Raw genomic sequence first — 14,851 nt, 5'->3', positions numbered from 1 at the left:
TGGAGAGGTTTTTGCTATAGGGCATGTGTGCTCGCCAGGAAGACAGAGACAGAGAGACAGAAAGCAAGAAATCACCCTCCCAGGGGGGATGGCCATGCCGCAATCCCTTCTCCTCCATTCTCCTCTCGGGATCTTGGGCACAAACACACATGCGCCCAGCGTGAGTTTAAGCGACCAGGTCTGGGACTCGAACCGTGGTCAACTACATGGGAGTCCAGCAACATAGCCATTACGCTAACTGCTGGTCCCTGCAGTCATGTTTTTTAATGACTTCAAGAAAGTTAATTTTAAATTAGAAATCATAAGGATAAGTTATAAGCAATTAGTAGGTTACATTTAATGACAGCTATACACTCTTACGTATCTATCTGCAGAAGTAACATTCTGGAAAGATATATATGAAAATAATATTTTGAGGTAGAAAGATTATATTTTTTCTTTCTGCCCTCAAATATCATTATAGTCAATGTGGGTTATCTGTATAATAAAAAAACAGTAATACTTTCCTTAAACCAGCCCCCCCAATGCTAACAAAATCCCTAAAACCCCTAATCATCCATCAACATTACATACTCTCTAGCTCCGATCCTAACTCTCCCTTCCAATCATGCAAAACACTAAAACAAGCTCATGAGAGCTGTCCATCCCTCCATTCACACATTTACAAGTATGAATCACCAAAGCCACTCAGCGTCTAGTATGTGGAAGACTTACTTCAGTTCAGTTTACATCTCTTGTCTGAGAAAGACACACTGATTTCAAACCAAGATGAATTATGGGGGGAGGGAGGCAAACGATGAAAGATAAAGACAGCCAGGAGATCTATTTATAACCAGAAATAAATCAACATGGTTAAACCAGCCACGGTTCTGCTATGAGAGTCAATAAGTAGTCGTGATCATTTTGCCGATGCTTGTTAATCAATGGTATAAACATTTTAAGAGTCCAAAGTGATGACAAAGCATCTCCTTCTGGGGTGGAGACTCTCATGAGTTGAATGCAGAGCTTTTACGTGATTGTCACTAGGTGCTAAGATTTTCCCTCCTGCTTTGATCAGACATGGCAGATTTATACAGCATCTTTATATTGTTTTTTTTTTTATTTTTTTATCATTATTTTTAGGTTGAAAAGTTTAAGGGAAGAATTATGAATGGGGGAACCTACTCAGACTTCATCAGTTTCTAGTGCAGAGCACGGTAAATCACCACTGCACTGAAGAGTCCATAAACATAACGCTGACATCCACGCAGCCACGTGGAGAAGTGAACAGGACAGCTACCTGCATTTGTAGCTCCAGGCAGTGTCCTTTAGGGAGAGGACTCTTGGCTGCAGAAGCAGAGAATCCACACAGCATGAGCATTGCAGGCTGCCTGCAGGATCCCTTCCCTGTTTCCTAAAGGGGCTCTGGAGACATGCTAACCCCACCAATGACAGGACTACGGTAAGCAGCAGGTTGGCAGCTGGTCTAAAAGGTAACAAGTGAAAGCAGGTGGTTAAGGCGCTGGACTCTCACCTGTCTGAGTGCAGTTTGAGCCTAAGACCCGGTGGCTTAAAATCATGCTTGGTGCATGTGTGTGCATGCCCAAAATCCCAGGAAGAGAACATAGAGGGATGGATTGTGGTGAGTCCATTGTTTTGCCAGGGATGCATCCATCCCCCTGGGGGGGAGGGTGTTTCTCACTTTCCCTCTCTGTCTCTCTCTAGCAAGTGCACATGCCTTATGGCAAAAACCTAAACAAACAAACAAAAAAACAAACAAAACCACAGGGTTCTACCATAGGGAAGAGCATCATCCAAAAAGTGGACATTTACAGAAAGACCAGAAAAAGCTTTAGAAAGAAGAATGTCAGTGCTATTTCTAAACACTTTCAAGGGAGAGGAAGCCTGTACTGTCCAAGAACGATGACCACAGTTCCATGAACACCTCCTTTCCTTCTGCTTCAATGTAGAGTCACTAAGCTGCCCCTGATCCTAACTTGCTTTGCAATGAGAGATGCCCTGACAAAAGCCTCTTCCCAAGGACTAAGCGCCTTATGATTCTGACATTTCAAACCCGCAGGGCTAAGAGTTCTGCTTTGCAAAGTGTGGACCATGCCAAAGAACCTGTACCTGGCCTAAAGGGTTTGCTTACATCTCACAAATCTAAAACACACCGAAAGTCAATCTCATACTCACAAAGTCGAAACCCTGACACTTACAATAATTCTGAAGAGATTTTTATTTTAGGTTTTTGCCATAGGGCATGTGTACTTGCTGGAGAGAGACAGTAAGAGGGAAACTGAGAATCACCACACCCATCAGGGGGAATGGCTATGCTACAGTCCTTTCTCCTCTGTTCTCCTGGGATTTTCGGCAGCATGCACAAGCATCAGTTATGTACCAGTCCAGTGCCTTAACCACCACACCACTTGCTGGCCTCTAAAGAAATACTGAAAAACCATTTTTTTCTTATTTTCATTTGCTATAAATATTCGTGGCATACAGTATGGTTTTCCAAAACAGGCCCACAATGTATGGTAATCAAACCAGAGATGTTAGTATATACACTGTTTTCAACAAAGAATCTTACATTCTAGTGTCTGTTAAATGTTTTGCTGAACTCCTCTCGCTCACCCTCCACAATGCGATCCCCTCCCATACAGTGTCTGTTATCTATGCTTGTCCTCCCTTATTATTATATCTTCAAAAATTTCAATTTCTGCCATAAAGTACAGACATTTGGTATATATGGTGTGGGGGAAATACCATGTTTTTCTTTCATAGACTGGATTATTTCTCTTAGCTTTAAATCTTCAAAATCCATCCTCATTGTTCTTTATGGCTGAGTAATCTTCTACTGTGTATATAAATCACATTTAAAAAATCTAGTCATCAGTTCTTGGACACTGAAGATGATTCTAAAACTTAGCAACTGTAAAAAATGCTACAATAAACATGCATGTGCAAGTGTCTTTCTGACTGAGTGTTTTCCTGTCCTTTGTGAAATTATTGGGTGATATGGTAGTTCTAATTATAAAGTTTTGAGGATTGTGCATATAGTTTTCTACAGTGGCTATACTAATTTCCATTTCCACTAACAGTGCAGGAGGATTCCTTTTTACCACAGCTTTGCCAGCACTCATCATTGTTCTTAGTCTTTTTTTTTTTTTTAAAGAATTATTTAGTTTTTATTTATCATTATTCTTATTTTAATTTGTTACAGGGCATGTGCACTGACCAGAGAGAGACAGAGTAAGACAGAAAGTGAGAAAGTAAACTGCCAGGTCCAGGATTTGAATTGCGGTCAGCCATGTGAGAGTTCAGCGCTTTAGCCACCATGCCTTCTGCTTGCCCTCTCATTGTGGTTTTGATTTGCATTTCCCTTTTGATAAGGGATGCTGAACTTTTTTTCTTCTTCTTCTTTTTTTTTTTTTTTGCCATTCATATGTCTTGTTTGAGACTTGTCTGTTCAGCTTGTTTGCCCACTTTAAATAAGACTGTTACGTTTCCCTGCAGTTGAGCTGCTTGAGTTCCCTATGTATTTTGGTTATCGAACCCTTATCTGAGGTGTAGTTTGCAAATATTTTCTCCCATTTTATAGGTTGTCTCTTCACTCTATTGTTTCCTTTGCTAAGAAACATATTACAGAGCACTGGGGAGATTTACAATTATTTCTTCAGAGTTCACAAACTGTTGGTTATCCATGACTTTAGAAATGGACTTCTGATGATTCAGAAATCATAATTTTATCTTTTCTCCATCTCCTTAAAATATACCAATACATCTATATTGTATCATTTCAGTGAGCTATAGGGCTAGCATCCAGTTAGGTTTTCACTGTTTGGTGTCAGATGATAAAAACAGTAACTTCCTCAAATGATATGGAGTCAAGGTGGATATCAGCTTCTTTACTGGGTACGCACACACATTTTTACTGTCAATAAATCCATTTTCTAATTACATAGAAAGTCATGTTTATCTTTGGTCCCTATTACATTAAAGAAAAAAGCGTAAGTATCGTTGCCTTAATGTGCATTATAGAAACATGACTCCCCAAGTGAATCTGATCCATTAATAACATCTCTTTAACTGCTGTGTAATGATTTTTGCAGATATCTAATAGAATATTTTATAGCTATTTTCAACCATCTGTCCTTTCTTTGAATTTGCAGAGATGTAATGAATTTCCCGTGCTTTGTGCAATTGCACGTTTGCTAATACCAGCACACCAATCAGACACACCAATGTTAGTACACATGCTGCATATGAGCTATGCTCTGGGCACTGCTCAAGGAACTAGACGTTCCTGTTTATAAGATTCTCTTAGGCTACCTTTGAGCAAACTCAAGGTTCTAACCTGTATAGCAGAACATTCAGATATAGTCCCAAGATGTGGAGGGCTAACAATGAGGTTATCAGTCACAGAATATGAACAAATAACTGCACTAAAGAAGCCACGCTTTAAAGAGTTAAACATAATGTGTAAAATTACAACCCTTTTCCTTTAAATGAATGATAACCTATATAAACATGTTTGAAATTCAACTTGATTATGCCATTAAAGTGAACCGATAATGAGTGCAAGAGTAATCTATAATAGGTCATTTTATACTTTCAGCTTTTTTCATTTGTAAATTTACTGAGAGTCTATTACATGCTAATCACCTTTTAAGGTCAATTTTTCCAAGTGTAAGGCTGATGTTTAAATATGTATGGAAAAGACAAATTCGTTTGATTAAAGGTATATCTCTAAAATGGATCTCAACATACATTTTTAAAGCTTCTTATTTATTACTTTCATAAGCAAGTAAGATGAGTTGGTGAAAAGAGAGAGAAGAGAAGAGGAGAGGAGAGGAGAGGAGGGGAGAGGAGGGGAGAGGAGGGGAGAGGAGAGAGACAGAATCTCCAACAGGATCTTGACGTTGTGGTCTACTCCTAGCTTCGGTCAGTCTGGATCACAGGCATATGCTTGCCCAGAATACTCAGGGAGGTCATGGAACATAAACCGAGACATGAGTGAGCCTCACAGTGTACTGTTTTCCTACTGTACCACTGTATGTCTCCCCAAGTCCCCAAAGGTAAATTTTGAAGGAATGCATCAGCCTTCGAAATGTGGCTGTGAGTTGTACTACAAGGTTAGACAGATGCTTTTTCTTTTTTTCTTCTCTTTCTTTCTTTCTAAGGTTTTTGCCATTGGGTGCATGGGTTCACCAGACAGATGCAATGAGAGGGAAAGTTTTTTTCCAGGAAATCCCACAATCTCTTCTCCTCCATTCTTCTCTGGAGATTTTAGGCATGCACACATACTTGCACCTGGTGTGAGCTTCAAGTCACTGGGTCTGAGACTTGAATCACAGCTGGCCATATGGGAGTCCAGCGCCTTAACCACTATACTACCTGCTGGCCCTGAGAGGTACTTTCAACAGGAAGCTGACCTGTAACTGGCACATTCTGAGCAGTACTGGTTGCTGCGGAGTAAGGAGACCCAGAGAGCAATCTCGGAATAAAGAGAGTGGGGGACTCTGTTCGAAGGCTTGGTGCAAATGGGGGTCCAAGGAGGAAGGTCCCAGTGGCCATTACTCTGCCGCTGATCCTGAGCTCCAGGATTCTGAGTGGAGGGCTATGAGCCAGTATGCAAACCACAGAAAGACAGGGACTCTTCAATTCACTACTGTTGTCAAATCTGATGTTTCTCTAGTAGCTTCTCTATAAATGTCTTTTTTTCTTTCTTTTTTTTTTTTTTAAAGTGAGGTTAAAGGAAGAATAAGGAGTCTTTCATAAGCAACTGCCCATGTTGAGAATCTTACAACAGAGTTTTCATGGTGAGCTCTACAAAATCATTAAAATTTCACCTCCAAAGAGAAAAACAACTAATTTTAACCTTTGAGGGCAGCAGCTACATTATTAAGGATAGTGTCACCTTTAAAATCAATTATTGTGGTTAAAATGAAGACTATATATCCATCTCCCTTCACTCCTGGTTGCACCCAGAGGCGATAATAAATAGAACCCAAGGGATGTACAAGGACAGGAACATTTTCTCAAAGATTCAAGCTTCAAAGATGAAAGCAAAGACTGGGTGTTTCATCCTGCTTGGTATTACTATCAGAGGGAGGGGGTTATTTATATATTTAGTTAATGATTATGTCAAGGAGGGGAAAGAAAGAAAATAAATCTTAGCTTTCAATTTTCTAAATCTTGTCTTGGTCACTACTGCTTTTATCTATGTTCTGTAATTTGTATTTTTTGTCTTTACAGTTGTAATTAGTAATTAGAAGGTCCCAAATACTAAATTAAGGTGTATATAAAATATATATTATCCCTCCTCTCTTCGAAATGAATGTCATATTTAGGACGAGTTTAAATTCTTTTTTGTTGTTCAAATATTTTCATTCAGTTTAACATTCTCTTAAGGGATATGCAGATATACAATTTGTTGGATCAGCTACTAATATATTTTGGTGTCCCTTTGTTTTTGTACCCAAGAGCCATTCACTGTTTTCTCCATGTTCAATATTTAGCTTAGGTGAAATTTTGCCATGTTCTTTTTCATCTGTTACTGAAGCATTTCCATTCTGCTTGGTTTAAGCTTCCCTTTTAGTTTTACTCCTATGGTAATGTTTTGTTGAACGCTTCTGTTTTTTTCTCAACTTTACTCCCATGACCCATAACATTATTTTCCTGTTGTTACCTCCGGTAAGCAGCAAATATGATTTTGGCAAAGAGCAGACTTGAGCTATTACCAAAGTGTGGCCCTTCATCCCAGTTCCTGTTCACATTTGACTGCAATCACCCTAGAGATTCAAACCTTACCATCTTTTGTACCCAACTAAAAATAATGTAGCATGGTGCCACAGAGAGTGGGCTAGAGCAGGATTTAAGAGCTGGCCAGGAGATTGCGGACCTTCCATTTCTTCTGTTTCATCTTCCTGCAAATTTATAATCCAGAGTGGCCGGGCTTTCTGAAGAGTCTACAGCATTGCCTGCATATTCAGCCCACAAGACACCAGGCTTTGAGGTCTCTGAGGCCAGAAAGCCACAGAAGAACAGGTATTGGAATGTCTCTTCAGCGATCTGCTAATTTTCTTACTCCCCAAATCTAGAATTTTAATTGTCCCAGAGTCATCAGCAGAGGCCAGTTCATTCAATGAAAGACAGTTGATTTCTTCTTCATTCACATGAAAATGGTCTATGGGAACATTTGAGAGACCTAAAGTCCAGTATGCTAATGGATTCTCCATGAGAGGTGAGGCAGGTGGGGCAGGAGAGAGAAAATAAGACACTGGTGACATCATCAGTCCTTTGGAACTGCATGTGTCCTAATAGAGTCCCATCCTCACTCCAAGTCATGAGATTGCCACCCTCGGCTCCAGAATCCACCACCCCTTCTGACCTGCATTCAGGCAGAGAACAGAATGCCCGCCAGTCCACTTGACTGCCATGCCATGATGGCCAAGGACACTCTTCTAGAGTGGTTTTGAGAATTACTGAAAAACTTGTATGTAAGGCTCACACGTGGCTCAAATGATGGTTATTCTTTTACTAAACATTCTTTAAAGGATGTCAGAGAATGTTCTGGGTGACCTGAGCTTCCAGCTCCCTCCTCGGTGCCTCCTGATGAGTTTCACGTTTAAAATTCTAATAGATACTGAGAAGTGTGGTGAAGGCAAAGTATCAATATAAACCAGCCTTAGCTTAAAAATTGAAGTTCTTCTTCAGTTTCATATAGCTAATCTTTAAAGGTCTGTTCCCTAGCCAGTTGAGCTTAGAGACATTATATGCATAATTAATGCTATAAATGCTGCTATTCATGTGCAGATGAAGGAAGAATGCCTCTCACTGACTGAGAGCCTGGATGATCAGTTAGAAGCCTTCTTGATGAATAATATTTAAAGTAAGGAAAGAGGAGGGACATTCTAGATTCTCATTGTGGAGATTTCTGTGGATAATATAAATGTGTGGGCTTAAACACCACCTGTTGGGGCCACCAGGTGAGGTGTTGGTTAGGTGCTGGACTGTCACATGGCCAACCACAGCTGAGTCCCAAACTTGGAGGCTTCTTTCTCACTGTCCCTCTCTCTGTCTCTGATGAGCACACATGCCCTATAGCAAATTAAATAATAATCACAAATAAAATTAAATAAATAATTCTTAAAAAATATACTGCCTGGTTCATGAGTTTTTGGTCTTTATAAGAGAGGATTAGAGCTGGAGAATACACTGCTCAAACCCAGACCACAGGAAAGTTCAAAGGTGAAATGTGTTTGGTTGGCCCACAGAAGGTTTTTATTTTTCAGGGGAGTACGCTCATTGGAGACAATGAACGAGAAAGTGAGAAATCACCCCCCAGAGAGTATGGCCAAGCCGCAATCCCTTCTCCTCCATTCTCATCTCAGGATTTTGGGCACGCATGTGTGCCCAGGGTGAGTTTCAAGCCTCTGGGTCTGGGACTCCAACAGCTATTGGCCAAGTGGGAGTCTAGTGCCTTAACCACTAAGCCACCTGCTGACCCCAGAATGTTTTTAAAACAATGTGAGCCAACATTTAGAAAACCCAATTTCATATTGAAACGAGAAGAACTGAAAACAGGAAGACTTCATCCTTACCTTCAGCTGGAACTAACAGCTGGGCCTTTAAAACGTATAAAAGTTTTCCGGCCAGCCATAGTTCTTTTCCAGTTGCATGTGTTACATAAGCCGGCTTCATCCTTCTGTTTCTAGCCTGACCTATTGATTCAAGAGGTAATGGGATGCAGATGGAGCTCCTGGGCTTGAACTGGATGGATGGTAGCGGCTAAAGGAATATAAACAGGAAAAGCTATTTTCTGAGGATTTCAGGACAAAGTGCTAGAGGAATGCTAAAAAGAAGGGGCCTGTGGTGGTTTTAAAATATGGCCAGGAATTTTGTGACACTCTCCTCTGTTTCTACCTTTTGAATGTGAGTTAGTGACTGATTTGACCAGTAGAAGATAGCGGAAATGATACTATGTGACTTCCAAGGCAAAATCATAGGCCATACAGCCCTGTCTTTTCCTCTGGAACACTTTCCTCTGTAGCTCCGACTACCAGGTAAGAAGGCTGACTACTCTAAGGCAGCCATCATGGGAGGAAGCTCAAGCCACCTGGAGAGAGGCTGCATGCAGACATACTACTCAACGATCACAACTGATCCTTGCCCAGGCACCAGACCCATGTGAAGAACTCTCCGGGTGATTCCAAACCCCTGCTATTTGACTTATTCCCAGTGGTTTAGTTTTCTCAATGGAGACAGACATTACCAATTAGAAAGAAGTCATTCTCAATCCTCATTGTCAGAATTCCTCATCCACAGAAACTGTAAGTATAACAAGGATAGGCACTATGTTACACTATTAAGGGTTTAGTAATAGCAATCATTTGCATACTAAGACTTGGAGAATACTTAGAAAATGTCTGAAATAGCTTCTTTTGTACTACCAATGCCACTATTGGTTAGCCTCTGCTAGGTTCTAAGCTTTATCTGAGACATTCTAATTGAACACTCACTTGCTGCAGTCTGCCCCTCTTCTCCTCATAAATCAATGGGAAGGAGGTTATTTGGGTAGTTTTCAATCTTCACCCTGATAAGCAGTGCGGTTTAGAAATGATTCTTGGCTGGGACTAGCCCTGTGGCCTAGCAGTTAAAAGAATTGGATCTCACATGGCCGATCATGGTTTGAATCCCAAACCTGGTGGCTTGAAAATCACACTTAGAGCATGAGTGTACATGCACCAGATCCTTAGAGGATGAAGAAATAGAAGAGACAATATTGCAGTGTGACTGCATCCCACTGGGGGTGCTCTCTCTCTCTCTCCCCCTCCCTCTCTGGCTTTTTCCATCTTTCTCTATAGAGTGCATGTGCCCCGTGGAAACTGAAAAAAACAAACCAAAACAAAACGAAGAAATAATTTTACTTGTCTGACAGTTAACATCAATGAAATATGCTCATGTTACGATATGACAAATTAGCCTTTGAAAACGAAGTTTTCATCTCTGTCTTGAAAACAAGGATGATGACAGCTGATTACAGTGGTTCAAGGTTTTGGTGAATGTGAATTTCAGATTTCCCATAGTGGGAGAATATAATTTTATCTACATTGGCAGGGAGGCTCCTGTATGTTTCCCCAAGCTTCCCATCACAAAATTACATATGAGCAGTGTTATATCCAGGAATATGCTTATCTTAATACTGTAAATACCTTATCTCAATAACTCTTATTTGTTTGGGATTGTTGACTCTGAAAATATCTCAGTGGATCTCTTACTGTGTAAATGTCATAAATGTGTATAAAACTTGGGAATGTAAGCATGAAGGGAAAATATGGAAAAGTGCAGTTGTGCACCATCAAGAACTGGCAGGGGGCCAGCAGGTGACACACTGGACTCCCACGTGGCCGACCACAGCTTGGTGGCTTGAAACTCACACTGGTTCATATGCATGTATTGTCAAAACCGTGAGAGGAGAATGGAGGATAAGGGGTTATAGCATGGCTATCCCCCCACTTTCTCTGTCTTTCCCACAAGAGTACATGCCATATAGCAAAAATCTCCCTCTAAAAAACATCAAAAACACTAGAGAGGGATCAGCAGGTGGTGTGGTGGTTTAGGTTCTGGACTCCCACATGGCTGACCACGGTTTGAATCCCAGACCTGGCGGCTTGCTCTCTCTCTCAAATTGAAAAGCACTAGAGAAAGACTACCAAGGTCTCTCATCTTTCTCCTGTGCATTTAAGAGAACTTTGTTCTTAACGGGTATGACTACAGCTGACGTCATAGGTGAGATTACAAATTTCTAAACTTTACATTTCTCTCCTACTTAGTATTTTATTAGGACTTTCATCAGAAGGCATAAATGTCATTTAATCGAATACAGAAGTTTATCCAGAAATGCAGGGAAACTGTCCTCAGAGAAGGAGTCCTACAAACCTTTTAATTGCTTACAACTAATTCACCTGACTGGAAAACCTCTCTCACTCTCCAGGATGATCGCTTCCTAAGCATCAACCGACTCTGTAAGGGCACAGTTCGACGATATACAAAGTCTTGATGCCTACACAATGATCATTCAAGTAAAGGACGACTGTCCAGTTGACTTCTTGACCCACTCTTCCAGGCTGTCTTGCTGAGAGACACAGTTTCTGGCCTGTTGCTCTGGCTTGAGGAATCTTTGGTTTCCATATTTTTAATCATTTTAGCCACAGCTGTCAAATATATCCCTGTGCACCCGGCTACTTCAATGACTGCCGAAAATATACAACCCAGTGAAAGCCACAAGCTGCTGTCTTTTTTTCTTTTTCTTTTTTTCTGGAGAGGTTTTTGCTATAAGGCGCGTGCGCTCATCAGAAAGACAGAGAGAGACAGAGAGACAGAAAGCAAGAAATCACCCCCCAGAGGGGATGGCCATGCTGCAATCCTTTCTCCTCCATTCTCCTCTCGGGATCTTGGGCATGCACGCACATGTGCCCGGCGTGAGTTTAAGCCGCTGGGTCCAGAACTCGAACCGTGGTCGACTACGTGGGAGTCCAGCAACACACATTACGCTAACTGCTGGTCCCTGCTGCTGTCTTCTTGGAATAGTATGAGAGGCTAAAGGACCAGCCCTCACGCTGTAGCTGTAGTGTCTATTTTGTGCTCTTGCAAACAAGCTGGGTCAGATGCATTAATAAAGAGATGAGAAGTGACAATTATAAAATGAAGACATTACCCCACCCCCACCCACAGCCCTGCAAGTAACATACTAGGCCTCATGCATTCCACAACACTGTCACTTTGGAGGATGAAATGCACTCAGGGATAATGTCTTTATTTGGAACATTTCTGAAAGCCACTTCTCACCCTGGGCTCCCTAAACCCACACATGTCATGCTTTTTCCTATGTACTTCGTTGTTTGTGAGACGGTCTGTCTTCTCTTAAAATCGTCAATAGCTTAAGAGGAACTGAACTGGTCTTTTCATCTTTGATCCCTGGTGTCTAGGAGAACATGTGGCCAACACAGTAGGCACTCAATATTTATTGAGTGAATAACTCATACATGCTTTTGCATATTGTCTCTGTGGGTAGTTCCATCCTTTGAAGGTAGATGTGCCTTTTGGAAACAGTCAAAAGTCATTCAGAGTCAACTATGAAGAAAGAGGCCTTGAGACCACTCACTTTTCTTATGTATGTCATCAATTAAAACTGAGGGCCATTCTGAACAGGCAGTTTATTGGAGTAAACAGGCAGGCCCTCCAAGGCAAATAACTTGAAGAGTAACACTTTGATGTAGGAATTCTAATATGGTTCTTAAAAATGACTGTTTAGGGATTCCTAATCATAATTTCTTCAAAACATAATGCTTCTCAAAGTCAACAGTTTTCTGCATTTGTGTGTATGTGATAGAGAGAAGGGGGAATGAGAAAGATAGCGGTAATTTATGTGAGCATGTTTAAGTAAATATTTAAATATAGCTGGATATCACATTCTGGCAATTATGACTCTATGGAAGAGAATGAAAAACATCTAGCCTTGAAGCTGGCAGGTGGCATGGTGGTTAGGGTGCTGGACAGAACTGACCATGGTTTGAGTCCCAGACCTGGAGGCTTGCTTCCTCACTTTTCCTTTCTCTTTCTCTCTGTCACTGTCCGGTTAAAATAAATAAATAAATAAATACAAATAAATAAATAATTCCATAAAATAAATAAATAAATACAAATAAATAATTCCATAGCGAAAAAAAAGGGGGGAAAGAAAAACACCTAGCCTTTTCAGCTTGGCTTCCTATTCCATTCTCAGCCTGAAGGGGTAGAAAGATCGAGCCTTGTCCTTCCTCTGGCAGTAATTATTATTGGTATAAATGGGTATGGGATGTAGGACTATGGGGATGAGTAATGATGAGGGACAGGTGTCAAAAGACGACATGGACCAACTAAGAAAATAACAACAGCACGTAAGGTTGGAAGGAAGATCCTGGAGGACAAACATCTCTGAGAATTAGCCAGAGACAGACAGTCTAGGCCCTACATAGCACAGGTAACTTGATTCAGGCCTGAAGCTCATCTGCCCTGCCTCAGATGCCCTCAGCATCTGTTTCTGAGGGTGCTCTGTTCCATGTACTTAAATGTCACCTTCTAACCCAAATGAACATGTGTATAGCTGACCTAGTTACAGTTCTTTCTTCCTTTTTAAACTGAAGTATAATTTACACATAGTAAATCCTACATAACATTAGTAAATAATTTTTTTTTTTAGGTTTTGGTGTGTGCACACCAGAGAGAGAGCTAAAGAGAGGGAAAGTGAGAAATCACCCTCTGGGGAAAGGCCATACAGCAACCCCTACTCCTCCATTCTCCTCTTTGGGATTTTGGGCATGCAAGCATACATGCTCAGTGTGATCCTCAAGTCACCAGGTCCAGGACTTGAACCATGGTTGGCCATGTGGAAGTCTAGCGTCTTAACCACAATGCCACCTGCTGGCCCCTCAAACTATCTTTTCAATGGCTAAAAGCAAGTGATTAGTTTCTCTTATAACTTCTAAAAGGGAAAAGTGAATGAATTTATTTTTAGCAATAATATTAATCACTTTAAGAATGAGCAGAAAAACGTAAATACCTTTACTCCCCCAAATCATTTTCAATAAATCCAAAAAAAGGTTGAAAGTCAGGAAAAAAAAAGTATTTAAAAATAGATCACGTACAAAAAACGAGGGCTGATTTTGTGTAGTTCATGTGAAAAGGCAGGGGCGAGAGAAATCAATACTGCACATCTCAAAGCAAGTGGCATTCTGTGTTTAATAAAAGCGGTTCGGAAAGTAAACTTCAGAGACCCCTTGGTCACCGACTCTGTCTCTGCCTCATATCTGTCACTACTTTTTAACTACCACAGACACAGCCCGCCGGCAACCCACGCTGGTATCAAACAGTATCGAGGCTGTTCAGACATTCTTCGTTCCGCTCAGCCAAGTCTGTGCAAACTTATTGGCAGTCACCTTTCCACTGGTTTACTTTTGACACGTCTTCCCCTCCAATGCTGCCCAATAAACACCTGTATTTCTCCATCCTGCTGGGTAGGCTTCTGCTGGAGACGCTTATGCAATCCCCTTGAAAACCTGGACCCCTGCTCAGTTTAGACATTCCACACACACGCAGACCTGTCCTGGAAAGACCACGTCCACAATGGCTTAGAGCTTCTGAAAGCAGGGACTGCCAGGCAGTTCATTCCCTTCCTCACAACACACACACACACACACAGACACACACACACACCCCCACCACACACAGCAACTTATTCAAAACACCCCCAAACAGGAAGTCAGCTACAAATTTCATAAAATCTGCTGGCAACCTCTCCAAGTCCCCAGGAATCCGGGTGACGAGTCATAGTTTACTGAGGTCTAACTATTCAAGTGAGAACTTGGCTGATATTAGATCAACAACTACTTGGTTCCCTTCATCCTTCACCTTTCCTTGGAATGCTGAGTGGAACAAAATAAAAACGCTTAATGCTGTCTTCTACGCAGTGTGGCCAAACCTACCACAGAGTTGCAGACTGGTGACAGAAGGGATCAGATGAGAGCCCAGACCACGTTGGGGAGTCAGGTACTTTTGGGCGATAGAAAGGATGTCTATATCCGCTAGCTCATCATGTTCATTTTACAGCCAAAGAGGAAAACGAATTCTCCCAGGTAGCACTGTGTGCCTGCAGGGAAGCTCTGGGAGAAATGAGGAGGGATGGGTGACAAGGTGGCACTTTTGCCTCATCTCTGGGGCTGTTCTGAATCACAGCCTTTGCTCACCGGACAGGCAGCCTCTGCCTCTCACAGGTTCCCTATCTGAGGCTGTAGCTCTGACCCAAACTAAGGGGAAGGTTAAGCTAGAG

At 41.4% G+C, this 14,851-nt stretch overlaps 1 protein-coding gene and 1 pseudogene across 2 annotated transcripts in view; both read right to left on the bottom strand.

Moving 5' to 3' along the window:
* The window catches only part of LYRM4 (LYR motif containing 4), a 200,704-nt gene that overhangs the window by 93,515 nt on the left and 92,338 nt on the right, over nucleotides 1-14,851 (bottom strand). The window lies entirely within an intron of this gene.
* LOC102499385 (WD repeat-containing protein 53 pseudogene) lies at nucleotides 5,874-7,493 on the bottom strand (annotated as a pseudogene).

Source organism: Tupaia chinensis, unplaced genomic scaffold (assembly GCF_000334495.1).
Source record: "Tupaia chinensis unplaced genomic scaffold, TupChi_1.0 Scaffold000048_1, whole genome shotgun sequence".
In the NCBI taxonomy this organism is placed as follows: Eukaryota; Metazoa; Chordata; class Mammalia; order Scandentia; family Tupaiidae; genus Tupaia; species Tupaia belangeri.
This window is presented reverse-complemented; position numbering and strand designations above follow the sequence as displayed.